The 17,567-nt window shown below is 37.8% G+C and overlaps 1 protein-coding gene across 3 annotated transcripts in view; it reads right to left on the bottom strand.

Annotated features, from left to right (window-relative positions):
• The window catches only part of SLC39A10 (solute carrier family 39 member 10), a 184,398-nt gene that overhangs the window by 65,164 nt on the left and 101,667 nt on the right, over positions 1-17,567 (bottom strand). Inside the window, exon 1 of one of the 3 annotated variants that reach the window (XM_036927898.2) lies at positions 11,412-11,565. The exons of the other annotated variants lie outside the window; for them this stretch is intronic. The gene's annotated coding sequence lies outside the window, so the exon portion shown is untranslated. Of the gene's footprint in view, positions 1-11,411; positions 11,566-17,567 lie in introns of those variants that run through there. 3 annotated transcript variants of the gene reach the window in all.

Below are 17,567 nucleotides of genomic sequence, written 5' to 3'. Positions count from 1 at the left end.
CAGGAACACTTCTAGATTACAGAATGCAATGAATTCACTAGTATTTGAGAAGCTGGAAATAATCACCACAAAATTCTAGTTTCACTGACTTTATAAAACTTTTAAGGCATAAAATTATTCCTGTAATGAGTTTTCAGCAGGAATCAGCAGGAACCAAATATGCTTACAGCTTCAAAGTTTGCTTTTTCATTAACCCCAGTTTACTAGCCTTCTCCTAATGTCAGTTGGAACGCCACTGTAGTTCTTCCCAAAAAATTAGCACAGTTCAGACCTCTGTATTTCCACTGAAATTCATTCATAGAAAAAGAGATACATGCTAACAGAGTTTGAACATAATTCAGAGCTGGTCCTGTTTCACTTTTTCTTTTTTTAATAAAAGACAATATAAACATCGGAGCCTCGATTTGTACCAATCAAGCAACACCACATCAAATCCATCTTCACTATATTCTAAACATTCACATACAAACCTACATTTTCTCATTAAATGTCAAAGCATCTGAAGTCTCTTCTGTTCAAGCTTTCATTATAAGGAACCTGGAGCCATACTGTAGAAAGCCACCTATATTTGTCTGTTCTGCTGCTTGTGAATACAAAGAGCATCTGATGTGAGGTTAGTAAATGTACTGGTACTGGCGCGGAGGCCTGTCATTCACAAAATACTGTGATGTCATTTGAAGTTATTAAAACATTCATTTTAGTTACCCTTTCAGTAAATAGGCTTCAACCTCTTTCCACTCCAAATGCACATCAATCACATAACATGCATCAGGACTTAAAAACAGTGCTCCCTTAGGACCTGAGTAAGACACACGCATGCCTTCTCACCCTGCAGAGGCGTGTTTCTCTGACTAATCACCACTGCACTGGTAATCCCTTATTCCAGCTACTGTTACTGCCTCAAATCTTTGTCACTCCATCTTCACTCTTCCCTTGTGTTTTCCTTTCTCAACATCTTGTCACTGCTATACTAACTTAATTCTACACCAGCTTGCCGTTCATAAGCACTGCCAGTTAAAACGACCCTTCCTTTGTATGAATGAGGTCAGTTTAAAAAATTAATCAGAATATCCAGGGCAACTTTTTTTTTTGTAAGATTAACACTGTTCAGTGCTAGTGACAACACAGGCTACTTCTTCCCCACAAGGGACACTTTCTAATTTTAGCTGTCCTTATAGTTATTTTAATTCACTAAGACCCTTTCAAATTGTAGAATAAAGTGGAATAATTCAGTTTTACCATTTAGCAGAATCCTATAAATGTGTAATTCAAATGTCAAAGCTACTTAATTTTTCCTAGCCAACTACCAATGTCATTATCAATCCTTTATTATTATCAAGTTTAACTAACAATAGGGCACATTCCCTTTCTTACAGAACTACATTCAGATACACAGAGCTGGGGTAGATTTTGTAACATACAGGCACATAAAAAATAAAAAGGGAAAGAAATTAAGAAAATTATCAGAAAAAACAAAGTTGTTCAGGAAAGGAAAATTAAGTTTATTAAAAGGGCTCAGTTGTAAACAAAATTCATAGCCATAAAAATATAACACTAAATACTGTTTTGAACCAGAGTTATAACTGCACTGAAAAGTTGGAGAATAGGAAATGGTAAGGTGCATGGGGCAGTGGGAAGTGCGCTAAATCCTGATTCTAATAAAACAGATAATGACTGAAACTGAAAATCAATAGAAAGTAATGAACATGTCATAACCATGGCACTGAAGAGCAAAATAATTGACTTAAAAGAGTTTTTTTAAAGAAGACAGAGGACTGATTTTCTTTTCTTTTCCCTAAAAACTTGACAGAACTATTTGTCTTTAAACTACTTCATGTATAACTTTAATTAAAAATACTAAAAATAAACAAAATCACATTTGTCACATGTGAAAGAAAATGAATCACAATTTAAAGATTTTCACAAGTATCTGTAAATTTTTAATAACAATATACAACCATTTTAATTCCAAATTGTGCTATTATTTTTGGTTACTTGCTTGGATAATTCCAAGATGTCGGGAAAGATTACAAAAACATTACATTTTTTCAGATCCTGCTACATATTTCTAAATTGGTTTGTAAAGAAATTAAGTTTGGTTATACTGCCACCAGCAGTGTGATCATAGCATTCTCATTAGAACTTGGTAGTATTAATTTTGGAATAAGATCTTATTTTTATTTATATTTTTAATTTATTCCTGGTGTCTCAATATTCCCATCCAAATATATGAACTTTTATATAACATGACTTGGTCATATTTTCTGCAAAAACCATCTTACATTCTCTCCAGTGCCTTTTTATACTGATTACAATGTTTCCCTTTCAAGTACAGATATTTTTATGTACATACAATTAAACCTATGAATTTCTTTCAATTTCTTCCATGATCTCTAAATATAATAAATTTTTTAATATTTTTCCTTTTTAAAAAAAGAGCTATAATTAAAATTAACATGACCCCAGACATCCATCTTTTTAAGGGAAAATTAAAACATACACTGAACAATACATACTTATTTGTTAACTAACAAAGTTCATATTTTTGCCTCAAACCTTCAAGTACTTGTGTTTAAGCAAATATCTTCATAGAGCTGTAACATTTGTTTTATAAATTTATTACAAAAATTTATACATTTGTTTTATTAATTTATTATGGATTGTATTATATTTACAGTAAATTTAAAGAACATTTTTTCTTAAAATATCTTTCAGTGATTTGATTTTTACCTTTCTAATTTATTTTTAATTAGCATGATTGTTTTCTTGAAAATGAACTTTTTAAAATGGTTATGTACATCAAATTATTCACTCTACTTGAAAAAGCTAGCATTTTCTAATTAAAAATGAAAATGTTAAAAAGTGTATTCCCAACATTAACAAGTTAACAAGTCAGATGAAATTCTACACTGAAAATGGTCCATGGGAACAGAAAACATGGTCTCATTGCTTTCTTATATATTACACATATTATCCAGTTCTATATTGTTGTATGTAATTTTCTATACCATTATGTAAGTTAAATAGTACATAATAATTATGTATACTATATTGCCTTACTAATGTTTTATAGTGTAATAAATTGTGTTATGCCTTGATAAGGAATATAAGTCAATATCTCCATAGCCCCCTTCATCAAGAGGCTATGTTCCTCTCTAACACAGCACCAAGTATACTTCTTCATATATAAACAAAATAATGATTCATCTTCAGCAGAGCTGCACTGACAAGCATTATACTGAAACATTTGTTCACAGGCCTGTAAACCTGCTATTATGAATCACTTTTCAAAGGGAATGGGAGGAGAGGATAATGAGGAGGAAAGGGGACAGGGACAGGAAGAAGGCATAAAAATAAATATGAAACACATTCTACCTTGAAGGAGGTAAAAAGAAGACAAAAGCACTGTTAAAACAGGTAAAATTTGAGAGACACAACTTTAGTAGTAGAAACAGAGTAGCAGTGTTAGGTGGCTTAGTGTCCCCAAGCACTTGATAGATGAATACATAAAGAAGATGTGGTAAAATTATGCAATGGAATATTACTTGGCCATAAAAAACAAAGAAATTTTGCCATTTCCAAAAACATAGACTTAGAGGGTATAGATGCTAAGTGAAATAAGACAGACAGAAAAAGACATTTTACTGTATGTGGAATGTAAAAATATAAAAAAAGCAAATGAACAAACAAATCAGAAATAGACTCAAATACAGAGAATCAGCTGGTGGCTGCCACAGGGCAGGGGGTGGAGGGGTGGTGCAAAATAAATGAAAGGGATAGAGATACAAACCTCCAATTAAAAACTAAGTCAGTCACAAGGATGAAAAATACAACATGGGGAAAATACTTCATATAATGGTCAAGGTTAAAAGCAAAGGACTTATTCACATTTTAACTTTATGCATAACAGGTGCTATTCCTCCTATAAAAGGAAAATGGAAAGAGAAAGGGATGAAAAGTTTCTGTACCTTTTAGGTGAAAAACACCTAAGCACTCACATTATTACCTATGAATTCATGTATTTGAAAGTTTTTCAACCAAAGTATTTTACTCCTATAGGCTCTACAAAAATGTACTATTTAAATAACAACAACATGTGAAATTATAACATCTAAGAACTGGATCCAGGGGTTGGCAGCTCTAAAAGGACTTGACAGTAAATATGTTTTTTAGGTAGTACAGTCTCTTAAGGGAACTCCTAAATCATGCCATTATGGCAGAAAATGAGTCATATACAATACATAAATGAATGATGAGCCTGTGTTTCAATAATAATTTACGAAATCAGGCTGATTTGGTCCATGGGTCATAGTTTGCTGACCCATGAACTTAATCTACACTTTTTAAAACTACCAATTCAGCAGACAGTTTCATGGGAAACCACTATTTTAAAACTCAAAAATATATAGAGTATATATAGTGAATTCAGAAAAAAAGTGTATAAACCCACAGCTAACATCATACCCCATGGTGTTTTTCCTCTAAAATCAAGAACAAGACAAACATGTCCATGCACAGCACTTTTATGCAACATCGTACTAGAGGTCCTAGCGACAGCAATCAGACAACACATAGAGATAAAAGGATTCCAAATTGGTAATGAAGAAGTTAAACTGTCACTATATGCGCATAACAGTATATTATACATAGAAAACCCTAAGGACTCCCAAAGTTGCAGGATACAAAATATAGAGAAACCTGTTGTGTTTCTATATAATAACAAAAAACTGGCACAGAGAAATCAGTAAAACAATTTCATTTATAATTGCAACAAAAAGAATAAAATACCTAGGAATAAATCTAACCAAGGAGATGAAAGACTTGTACACTGAAAACTGTAAGACACTCATGAGAGAAATTGAAGAAGACACCAATAAATGAAAATCTACCCTTTTGCTCATGGAAAAGAATTAGTATTGTCAAAAATGGCCATCCTGCCCAAAGCAATTTACAGATTCAGTGCAATCCCTATGAAAATACCAACAGTATTTTTCAATGAACTAGACAGAGCAAATCTATCAGAGCAAATAATCCTAAAATTCATATGGGACCACAAAAGACCCCAAGTAGCCAAAGCAATCATGAGAAAGAACAAAGCCAGGGGGACTACTCTCCCTGACTTCAAACTATACTACAAAGCTAGGGTAACCAAAACAGTATAGTACTGGCACAAGACCAGACCCACTGATCAATGAAACAGAATAATGAGTCCAGATATAAACCCACACATGTCAATTAGTATACAATAAAGGAACCATGGATATACAATAGGGAAAAGACAGTCTTTTCATTAACTGGTGTTGAGGAAATGGGACAGCTACATGCAAGAGAATGAAACTGCATTAATGTCTAACTCCATACACAAAAAGTTAACTAGAAATGGATCAAAGACCTGAATGTAAGACATGAAACCATAAATCTCAGAACAAAGGCAAAAATCTCCTGAACATGAGCATGAGCAATTTTTCCCTGACACATCTCCTCAGGCAAGGGAAACAAAATAAAAAATGAACAAGTGGGACTTCAACAAATTAAAGTTTCTGTACAGCAAAGGACACCATCAGCAGAACAAAAAGGCAACCTCCAGTATGGCAGAATATATTTATAAGCAATTTATCTGATAAGGGGTTAACATCCAAAATTATTTATAAAGGACTCATATGCCTCAATACCAAAAATACAAATAATCTGATTTAAAAAAATGGGCAGAGGACCTAAACAGACATTTGTCCAAAGAAGAAATACAAATGGGCAACACGTACAGGGCAAGATGCTCCACATTGTGAATCATCAGGGAAATGAAAATCAAAACCACAATGAGATACTACCCTCACACCAGTCAGAATGGACACTAAGACAAGAAATAACAAGTGTTGACAAGGACATGGAGAAAAACGGAACCTTCCTACACTTTTGGTGGGAATATCACCTGGTGCGGCCACTGTGGAAAGTCATATGGAGGTTCCTCAAAAAAATTAAAAAAGAGATATCATCTAACACAGTAATTCCACTTCAAGGAATTTACTCAAAGAAAACAAAGTACCTGATTTGAAAAGATATATGCATCCCTAAGTTTACTGTCATATTATTTATGGCAGCCAAGATATGGAAGCAACCAAAGTGTCTATCAATAGATGAATAAAGATGTGATAAATACAATGGAATATTATTCAGTCACAAAAAAAAAAAAAGAAATCCTGCCATTTACAACATAGATGGATCTAAAGGGTATTATGCTAAGAGAAATAAGCAAGGCAAAGAAACACAAATACTATGACATCACTTACTTGTAGAAACTAAATACAGAACAAAATGAAAAAACAACAGTAGACTCATAGACACTGAAAGTGGTGGTTATGGGGGGGTAGGGGTTGGGTGTAGATGGGATGGAGGGATGAGGAGGAAAAATGGGCACAAAAATCCCCAACAATAATGTAAGTTGGTCACCAGGATGGTAGTACAGCATGGAGAATATAGCCAATGATTCTGTAACATCTTCCTATGTTGACAGATAGTAACTGCACTAGTTGAGGGGGGTGAAGATTTCTTAAAATGGTAACTGTTGAACCACTGTGTTACACACTTGAAACCAACATAAGATTGCATATCAACAATACATCAATCAAAAAAATCTTATACAGATGTGAGGACACATCTTAAAGTTTCTTTTTATTTACAGACATTAAACAAATAGGAGACACTGGGATCTATATCTTTGTGATCATTACTACAACTGAAAGCAATTTAGATTCTCTACTTCCTCTATGAATGAAAATAAATCTAAAAACCAAAGTGATCCCTGACAAGTCTTAGATAATTACCAAATAATTAGAGAAATAACTCTTTAATACATACTTCATAATACTTATTAATAAGAACTATACTTCTGGTCTTATGAAACTATATAATCTTATTAGATTAACAAGACAAATATACTGCCTACAATATTCTGATTCACTTCTAGTCCTCCATAACCTCTTTTCTCAATGAGATGGATGGTCCCTAAAAGTAGGATATATATTAAGGGTAAACATGGCCATTAATACAAGGACAAGTATTATCTGATACCTCTTCTCTCTCATCAGTAAAATATCTGTAATATACTAAATATTATAAAACATAATTATAAAATTAATTATAAAATGATCTACCACTTGAAATAATTTAAACACTTGAATAAGACTTTAGATCTTATACTTACAAACCTGTAACTACCACCCCCACCATCCCATTCTAATACATCTTGAAAACATGAAAAACCTAATTAAAATTCAGTTAAATATCCTTGTACCTGGCAATCAAAAATTCATGTTCTAATAAGAAAATAGAAAATTGAATTTGATACTGTATTATGATATGAAAACTATAGTTTTTCATGTCTAAACACTAAGAGCAGTCTCTTAGCAACTGGAAATAATTTCAATAATGCTACCCTTACTTAAAACTTTATAATTTCAGGTGCAAATTGCCTTCATACATAATAAACATAGTTTTGAATATTCTCGCTGTGGTAAATTTTTATTGAGAATATATTTGCTTATTTTAGAAAAACCTAAGTCATTCTGTGGTCCACTCACAATTTATGAATGGAAAATAATGAAAAGGAAAAAGTAGTTTGCATATTGGTAACTGGTATAACTTGAAACCTTAGAGTTTACTTAATGACTACAGAAAATCTCATGGCTGTTAAATGCCCTTGAGACTCTACTATTCAAAAAGCATTCTATAGAAGTCATAGTTCAAAATAAGTATGAACTTATAAAAAAGCTCACCATGTGATTTTAACATTTTCAAATTTTATTTTTAATACAAAGTTGAGACAATACAAAGTTATACGGGACTAAAGCCAGAGAGCAAAATTTCACATCGCTCTCTCCAAAACAAAGGGAAACACAGATTAAATGAATGAAACTGCTGTTATTTACATATAAAGCTAACTTCAAAGATACACCTTTAACATATCGCTTTTCGTGTTTTGAAAAATCCCATATACTCTTGGAAGGAAACATGGCATTATACTGTTCTATCTCCACCCAAAACTTACCTCCTATTTGGAAAGCTAGGAGTGAAAATCAAGCAGAGTTAACCAATAAGCAGTTAGCAGCACTGAGCAGCTGAAGAAGAAATCCCAGGGTAGACTACATAATATAGCACTAAGGAATCTAATTATAACAAATGAAATCATCTTTTAGGAAAAGATTAAGGATAAACTAAAAACTTCTAAGGAATCAAACACTAGGGGGCAGCACCAAACTGCTGGGAGAACCTGGGCACACTTCTAACTTGCAAACTTTAAGCTGAAATATTTTTTTAATGAGAATTACATTATAATGAAAGATGGCTTTATAATGAAAGATAACTTTCCTGTTATAAAATTAAAAAGCTAGCTTTGATTGTCTACACTTCTGTATCCTACTGTGTATTTTTCTTTTGCATCTTGTGAATATCAAGTTTTAAATGCACTAGTGATAATGTCCCTTTGATATAAAACAAAAACCCATGCCATTTCCATTCTTGAGACAGACACTGACATTTTCACCTGAAGTATTTCCTTGGGTTATTGCTAAATAAAAGTTTTCACTCAACATTTTATACTTCATTAAAGAGCTTGACACCCAAAGCTGTGCACATTTTCTCAATAATGTATCATGAGCATTATGTGACAAAAAAGCTGTGCATATGTCCCTTTCAAGTAATTCAGTCTGGCAGGGAAAATAAGATGTGCATATGTAATTATTAAATTAGAAAATAGACAGAAAAAATTCTGTTACATATGAGCAATAGAACAATAACAATAGGATAACTGTATCCACGTCCAAAGGTCCAGTAGAGACCATTAAACCTCCTTTGGGAAGTAATCAAGTTTAAGTGGAAAAGACAAGACTAAGTAGTCCTTCACTCACTTGAAGACCTGAAACATGAATTAAGTAGCCATTGCCTTTTGGTTCATTATATCATTTTAAGGTCACAGTAAACCCATGAAGTAGTTTTTTTTTTTTGTATTTCAAGTTTACAGATAAAAGGTTAAGACTAAAGCAACTTGTGCAAGGTAACCAAACTAGTAACAAGTCACAGTTTGGAACCTGAAGTCTTACTCCAAAGCCCTAAATGCCTTCCAATATAAGCCAATAGTAGAGGTAGAGTTGAGGTGAATAGGATAGTAACAAAGTAAATTCTTTAAATCAAAGCAAATGACCGTTTCCGTTAATTCCACTTGCTTACACTTATATTCTACATAATTCAGTTCAAAATACCCTAGAGCAGCACTTGCATACCAAACTTGAGGCCTCCTAAAAAGTACTTCCAAAAAAGGGTGCTCAAAAAAGGGGGAAGAACTGTGTTGGCTTTTAAGCTACCAGTCAGCAGAATACAAATTCACATTATCAACACAGCACTGAAATCAACTCCTAAGTCTCCTTCCGACTTCTTTCAGAGGTAGCAAGAATGTCATCCTTGCACAGGTCTTCTTAATCAGGGGTCTGTGTATAGAATTCAGGTTTGTGAATGTGGATAGGGAAGATACATCTCTGAAATTTATTCTATCAGTTACATAGGCAAAAACCACAGTAATATGCAATACCTGAAATTTATCAATAGAAACCCTACAAATTAAATCTTTTTAAGATTTACAGACTAGCTTGAAATTAGTCATTAGACCTCCCACTAATCTTGACATTTAATGCTTTACTAAAATAAAACATGGATTACTTCATTATACTTAATATTGATAATTAATTTCAATATACCCGATTTCTGTTGTAACCCTAAGTATTTCATACATTTAAAAATCATTCTGAGGTTCAAACAAAAAAGTTAAAAGATGGTCCAGTACATCATTATTTTATTTTCTTCCTACCATATATCACTGGTATTATGTATTTCTCTGCCCCTACCAGAATATGAAGCGCCTCTAAGTATATGGTTTGCCTGGTATGGACCAAGGTCTAGAACAAGTAACTGACTCATAATGAACTCGAATGTGAAGACTAGTTAATCCTAACATAAAACAGTACACAAGATCTTGACTTAAGGCTTTCAACTCCATTATTAACTGACTACATTCTAAATCTCCATCTTTTCCAATATATTACTTTTTAATTATGTAGAATTTAGATAATGCATCCAGAAAGAAAACACAAATGAATTGTAAGCCTGTCACATGCTAGTTTTTCTCCATCAATAATGACTCCTCAGTTTCAAGATAAAACTAGAGATTACTTAACACTGTAAAAAAAAAACCTGAGTTTTGAGGTTGTTTTTTTTTTTTAAAGATAACCTACCATTTTAAAAAAATTCGTGGCCTTAATGTCACTATTATAACAGGGACTTGAGTGAACGACTCTTCCAGCTGAGGGTTTCGGTTCCTTCTGTGGTACTTCTTCCTTCCCAGCTGCTAAAACCAGCCCATGTGGGCAGCCTCCCACGTGAACAGCTCCTTAGAGGAGCTACAGGAAGGACTTCAACCGCACGGCGCGCCGCGCTCTCAAGGCCCCCCCCCCTTCTTGGCCGAGGCACTCGGGGGTCCCAAGGGAGAAGCAAGGAGTTGAGCAGACCTCGAGACGCGGGGAGGGGGGCCGAGGCGGTTCCCTGCCCACTCTCCCAGCCGGGCCCCGCATCATTCTTTGCCCAAAGGTTCCAGGAACAAAGCCCGGGCTGCCGCACCACCTCGCGGCCCACCGGCCTCCCCCAGCGCTGGCCCCACCCGAACCCTCAACCCCTCGACCCCGGCTGGCTAAAATCGTGACACCTCCCCCCGCGCCGCGCCTCGGCGTTTCGGTTGGTCGGGGAGAGAGGCCCCCACGAGGCTTCCCGCGGTAGGAGCACAAGCGCCACCGTCCGTTAGCCTCCCAGCGGCGCCCAGTCCCCGTTTCGGGGTCTCCTCGCCCGACCCCATGACGGCCCAGGAGGGAGGCCGGCAGAGGAATGACCGGGCGCGTTTGTCCTTGCCCCCCTCACTGCAGATCCGGCCGCGGACCCTCCCGCCCTCTGGCCCCAGGGTCCCCGCCTCCGCCGGCGCCGCCACCCTCGGCCCCCGGGCGCCCGCGCGCAGCCCCCTAACCGGCGCCGCCCGCCCAGCGGTCACTCCCCCTCTCCCCGCGCGGCCACCGCACTCCGCAGGAGGCCGAGCCGGACGCGGGCCCCGCACGCGGGGCGGAGACTGCCCGCCGCCATCCCGCCGCAGCCTGGAGATCGCACGAGCCGCGGCGCTCCACGCGCAGCCCACCGCTCGCGCGGCTCCCGCTCGCCGCCGTCCCCGACTGCGGCGCCCGGATCCCCGAGGGACGCAGCCCAGACTCCCCGGACCCTGTCTCCCTTTCCACCCCCCCGCCGTCCCAGGACTCGCAGTCTCCGCCGCGCACGGGGCCGGTTCTGGGGGAGGGAATGTAAACAAATCGGGGTTTTATAGTTACCTCACACTCGAGTGCCGTGTGCATCTCCTCTCCGCTCGGTACCAAACCCCGGCTGCACCAAGTCGTGTATTCACCAAAGCTGGCTGCGCTACCTGCGTCGCGGAGACGCGAGCGTCAGACACCACGCTACGCTAGCGGCGTAGAAGGCCCACTCAGGTCCCTGCGCCGCACCCCGTTCGCCTAAGGGTGCTACGCTCTGGGCGTACACGTACCACCCAGCCATTCACTTCGGATAACGCAATATGAGTAGGGGAACTGCACCACTAGTGGATTCTACAGGGAGAATCGGAGCACTGGGAAATTAGCGTCTACGCAAACTGCGGAGCTCCGTGGCTCGGCGCTAGTTTTGTTCCAAGAAAGGACGCCGCGGGGAGTTGGGGCTGCTTTTAACGCATGCGTGGAGCGCCCTACACCACTTTCCTTCTCTCGGGTCTTTGCATATCGGTGGCTGCGGCCCTGGGGAGACGGATGAATAATCGAAGTCCTAAGCGTAAACGCTTCTGCCGAAGGGATAGTATCTTCAGTCTGTATCCTGATAAATTAGGATGTTTATCTACGTTAATTTAACCCCTCCCTTTGTGGAAATAACCTTTAAGTCTGTTAGGGCAAAGAGGAACTAGGATTTATTTCGTGCTCAAAGTGAGGTCTTTTGCATTGTTCTCCTCCCACCCCCGCATTTATTCTTAAGTACACTTCCTACGGGCCTTACAAGCCTGAAAAAAGTTGAATCCAGAGGACCTCTCACTCCCTTAAAGAGTAATTCCCGAGACTTTTGGCAACTTTCCAAGATTTCCCACCACCTCCTACTACTTAATTCATGGATTATTTCTTAACCCCCAACAATAAAAACATCCAGTCAAGCAATTCCACGTACTGCTGCCTACATCGTTCTCATTCTTGCTCCCAATTCTTTGCTCACACCATACCTACCAGGTGAGTTGTCTCCCCTCCTCTTCCTGGGCAGTTCACAGTCATAATTTCCTAAAGGGGGTTCTTCACACCTTCCCTTTGCTCCATTACTCTGCTTCCTGACGTTTATTTAATCTCCATGGTGAGGCTTCTCTGTATTCTGCCCTGTGTGCCTGTTTCTGTATGCAGCTAAAATCTACTTAAAGAGTTTTGGAGATGCCTTAATGCGGTCTAGCAGAGTGCATACAGCCTTGATTAATAGTAATAGCAAGTCTTACTATGTCAAATACTTCCTAAGTGCTTTACATATATATTAATTTAATCCTCCTAACACAGTAAAGTGGGTATTATTATCCTACCCCAAGAAACTGAGGCACAAGTTAGGTAAGATCACAAAACAGGTGGGGAGAAGAGTTGAAATCCACACCTACTTAGAATGGCTACACATTCCTGCTACCTGCATATTTACCTTCACGAAAGAAGGTTGTTTTTGTTTCGTATCTCTACAAAGAACATCTTATAGGTGCTTAATAAATGCCTACTAACTGCCAGGATACTAAGCTTCTCATATCCCTTTTTGGGAAAGGGAATCCATTTTCTTTTGGGAAAAGCCAATCCATTTACGTCATTCTGGCCATTTTCCACAGCTGCAAAGGGAGGTGTAGATGGTAGAGATTAAGTGTCCTAGTTTCAAGTCCCACCATATCACTAACTGGGAGACAGTGAACATAGGCTTTAGATTCATGTGTAAGTTAACTGGTCTAAATATATTCTAACCTCCTTAGATTTCATAAAATCAATTTGGTACATCTTTCAGGTCCAAAGCATGAAATGCTTCTAAATTACTCTTATATTTTAAGGCTCATAATTGTTTTAAATGATTTCATAACTATCAGTACCTTTAAAATTTATGCAGTACCTTTCTTCTAAATATCAGTAAGATATAGTACTTAAAGTCCTTACATTTTAGGGCATCCACACTCTGCTTTTTATTTATGTATTTACAAGGTTAAAAGTATTCAGGGAGTACACACAGGTTCAGCTGAACCAACTGATCCCATATTGAAATACTCCCACACAAGTTGGTCAACAGCTGCAGCTCCCATCTCCAAAGTCAGCCATGATCTCCTCCAGTACCAACCCTTTCTCTCAAGATTGCACAACCTCCCACATTTCAGGAACTACGGGGTTAATGCTTGGCTAAGAAGGAAACCTTCAGGCCCTAACTGTTGTCAAAGACATCCATTCTAACTGGTTGATGCCTATGCTTTACTGATTGTTACATTATTAAATATCATCCCTGCATAAAAACTACAGGGCAAGCTACTTGAAAATAGATGGTGTCTCTTACCATTTTTATACACTCACCCAAACATTCACATATGATCATGTGTATGCACACTTATTAGGGCAGGGCTTAAAGCAAAATTACTAGGTATGGTAATGATGGAGCTGCAAACTAATATATTCCTTTTCCCACTGGGAAAAGCAATCTCAGAAGATGACTTTCAGGCTTACTCAAAATCACCCACTGAGTTAAACAATGAAGAATATAGCAAAAATATCTCTATAATTCATGTTTTATTTTTACCACTTTGATGTACAAGGGATGTGTCAGGTATGGAATTTCTAATGTGTTAGAATCATACAACTTACTTTTTTTCTTTCCAGCCACCTCATCTGATTCATAAAGAAGCACATCTGAACTATAAAAACAGTACAGATGACTTGCAATAACCAAGAAGAAGAGAGAGTATTGAACTGTGTGTAAATGGTTTACCTTTCATTCATTTCACTTATTCACACAGTTTCGGTTACAAGTATATTGCACAATCTAAAATTTTTAAGCATAACCAATCTACTTTAGTGAGACATAATATAATAAGTCCAATGGCTATTTTTGTCCATTGGGGATTAGAAAAGAACCAGCTATGATAAACAGAGAAAATAAGAACCAACACTTCACAACTCAATCTTCAGTTGTGACTAAAGAAGTCTGAGTCAAAAACTTGGCTTTCCCTCAAGCAGAGGAGAAAACTGTCATCATCCATAACAATGTAAAAACCTTTAATTAAATGTATAAAAACATAAGTGATGGGTGGGTGGGGAAGGTGAGGGAGGTAAAGGGGCAAAAAATTCTCAATCATAATATAAGCTGGTCACAGGGATGGTAGTACAGCATGGAGAATATAGACAGTGATTCTGTAACATCTTCCTATGTTGACAAACAGTAACTGCACTACTGGGGGTGAGGATTAAGTAATATGGGTAACTGCTGAACCACTCGTGTTGTACATCTGAATCCAATTAAGATACTATATCAATAATACCTCATTTAAAAAAAGACTATAATTCTAAGAAATAATACTTTTCAAACTAAACTGTTCTTTCCATAACTCAAGATTAATAAAAACCAGACCTGAACAGACATTTCTCCAAAGAAGAAATACAGGCACATGAAAAGATACTTCACATTACTAATCATCAGGAAAATGCAAATAAAAAATCACAATGAGATATATCACCTCACACCAGTCAAAATGGCCACTACCCAAAAGACAAGAAATAACAAGTGTTGACAAGGATGTAGAGAAATGGGAACCCTCCTACACTGTTGATGGGAATATAAACTGGTACAATCACTGTGGAAAGCCATATGGAGCTCTTCAAAAAGCTAAAAAGAGAAGTACAATTTGACTCAATAATTCAACTTGTAGGAATTTATCCAAATAAAACAAAATCCCTGATTTGAAAAGATATAAGCACTCCTATGATTATTTCTGCATTATTTATGGTAGACAAGATATGGAAGCAACAGAAGTGTCCATCGATAGATGGAAGGATAAAGAAGATGTGGTACGTATATACAATGGAATATTAGCCATTAAAAAAAGAAATCATGCCATTTGCAACAACATGGATGGATAAAGGAATTATGCTCAGTGAAATAAGCCAGGTGGAGAAAGACAAATACTGTATGATTTCACTTATTTGTGGAATATAAATACAAAGCAAAACAGAATGAACAAAACAGCAGGAGACTCATAGACACTGAGAAGTAACAGGTGGTTACCGTGGGAGTGGGGTTAGAGTGGGTGGGTAGGGAGGTTGAGGGGGAATAAGGGGCACAAAAATTCTCAATCATAGTATAGGTTGGTCACAGGAATAGTAGTAAAGCATGGAGAATATAGCCAATGATTCTGTAACATATTCCTATGATGACAGATAGTAGTTGTATTAATGGGGGTGAGGACTTGATAATATGGGTAAATGCTGAGCCACTGTGTTGTATACTTTAAACAAATATAAGAATGTATATCAGTGATAAAAAAGATCGTATATCAATGATACTGCAATAAAAATTTTAAAATAAAAATAGATTAATAATAAAAATAAAGAAACTTCCTTAAATTCATGTTTAGTCTTAACTCTGATTGTTACATGGCCAGAAATGTTTGCTTCAAATAAGATTATGCTTAGAAGCAAGGCTACAAAAAAGACTAAGTTGTACTGAGATATAGCGCTGAGGTGGGGGTACTAAGCACCAAGACTAGGTTTTAAAGAACTGGGAAGAGAAGACATCAGAATGTGTTCTTAACCTAGGCCTCAAAAGTAACACTTAATTCATTTTTAGAGACTATGAATTTTAGCTTAGAAATTGAGGCCCAGCTCCGGATCTGAAGTCAGAAAAATATAAAAAGGTACATCCCAAAGGAAAAGAGATGGCCTGAGAAGACAGCCAGAAACTTCCATCCAAAACCATATATAACAGTAAAACACAGCAAATACAACTAATCCTGAAAGAGCAACCTGAAGATTGCAAGAGCCTGCCTGCATCTGGGGAAGAGAAGATCTCACAGAAAAGTGTAAATAAAATAAGACGTGATCCAGCAGGACCCAGGCCCTCCCCACACCCCAGTTCACAAGTGGAAGGAAGAAAAATGTAGCAGGAGGGAGAAGTCCAGAACTGCTAAACACCCAGCCCTGGAGATGTCCTCTGGGAGCACGAACCCACATTACATAGTGTTCTGGAGATTAGAGGGGTTAGAAAGGAAAGACAGGCAGAATACTTGGAGAGACTAAGATTCCAGCCACTAGTGGAGAACAGGTATCCACAACTGGCTGCTCTGGAAGAAAAGAAAGGTCAGCACTTTGAAAGACTAACCAACAGTGAGAGGGTGATAAGGTGGTAAGGATTACATAGAGCTTGCCACTCAAGAGAAAGGACAGGGGAATAAAATCATCCTGGACACTCAGACCAACAGATTGGGAACTCTTAGGAGCCTCAGATGCTCTATCCCCCTAGCTGGCAATGCAGCGCTGAGGACCCCCCACCACTGGAATATGCAGTCAGCATGCTGTCCCTTCCTCCCAGCAGGCATCGCCCCGAATACCTGCTGCTCCCACCATCATGACAGGCCACCTGGAGGATAGCCCTGCCTAGGCACTGCAGCCAGGAAGAAAGAGCTCTTTCCTCCCAGCAGGCACCAGTGCCATGCACCTGCGACCTCCAACATCACTCCAGGGGCTGGGCAGATCCAACAGTAGAGCTTCTGAGCTCTAGAGGGTGCAAACTACACAAAGTTATTATTCTATAATAATAATTAGAAATATGAAATGACAAAGGAATTTAGTCCAAACAAAAATTTCACAAACACCAGAAAGAGGACTAAGTGAAACTGAAATCACCAACCTTCTTAATAAAGATTTCAAAATAAAAATCATAAACATGCTCATGGAGCTACATAAAAATATTCAGGATCTCAGAGTCAAGAAAGAGACAGAAACTTTGAAAACCAGAGTATCTGAAGTGAAACATACAATGGAGGGATTTAAGAGCAGATTAGTGACGTAGATAAGACAGTAAATGAAATAGAAATCAGAGAACAGGAATACAAAGAAGCTGAGGCACAGAGAGAAAAAAGGATCTCTAGGAATGAACAAATAATAAGAGAACTGTGTGACCAATCCAAAATGGAAACTATTTGCATTACAGGGGTACCAGAAGAAGAAGAAGAGAGAAAAGGGGATAGAACTCTCTTTGAGGAAATAACTGATGAGTGCTTCCCCAATCTGGGAAAGGAAGGAAATAGTCTCTTGGGTCATGGAAGTGTACAGATCTCCCAACACAAGGAACCCTAGGAAGACAACACCAAGACATATAATAATTAAAATGGAAAGGATCAAGGACAAGGAGAGAGTGTTGAAAGCAGCCAGGGAGAGAAAAAAAGATCACACACAAAGGAA

Source organism: Manis pentadactyla, chromosome 6 (assembly GCF_030020395.1).
Source record: "Manis pentadactyla isolate mManPen7 chromosome 6, mManPen7.hap1, whole genome shotgun sequence".
NCBI classification, from domain to species: Eukaryota; Metazoa; Chordata; class Mammalia; order Pholidota; family Manidae; genus Manis; species Manis pentadactyla.
The sequence above is the reverse complement of the archived record's forward strand: the minus strand, read 5'-3'. Positions and strand labels throughout refer to the sequence as shown.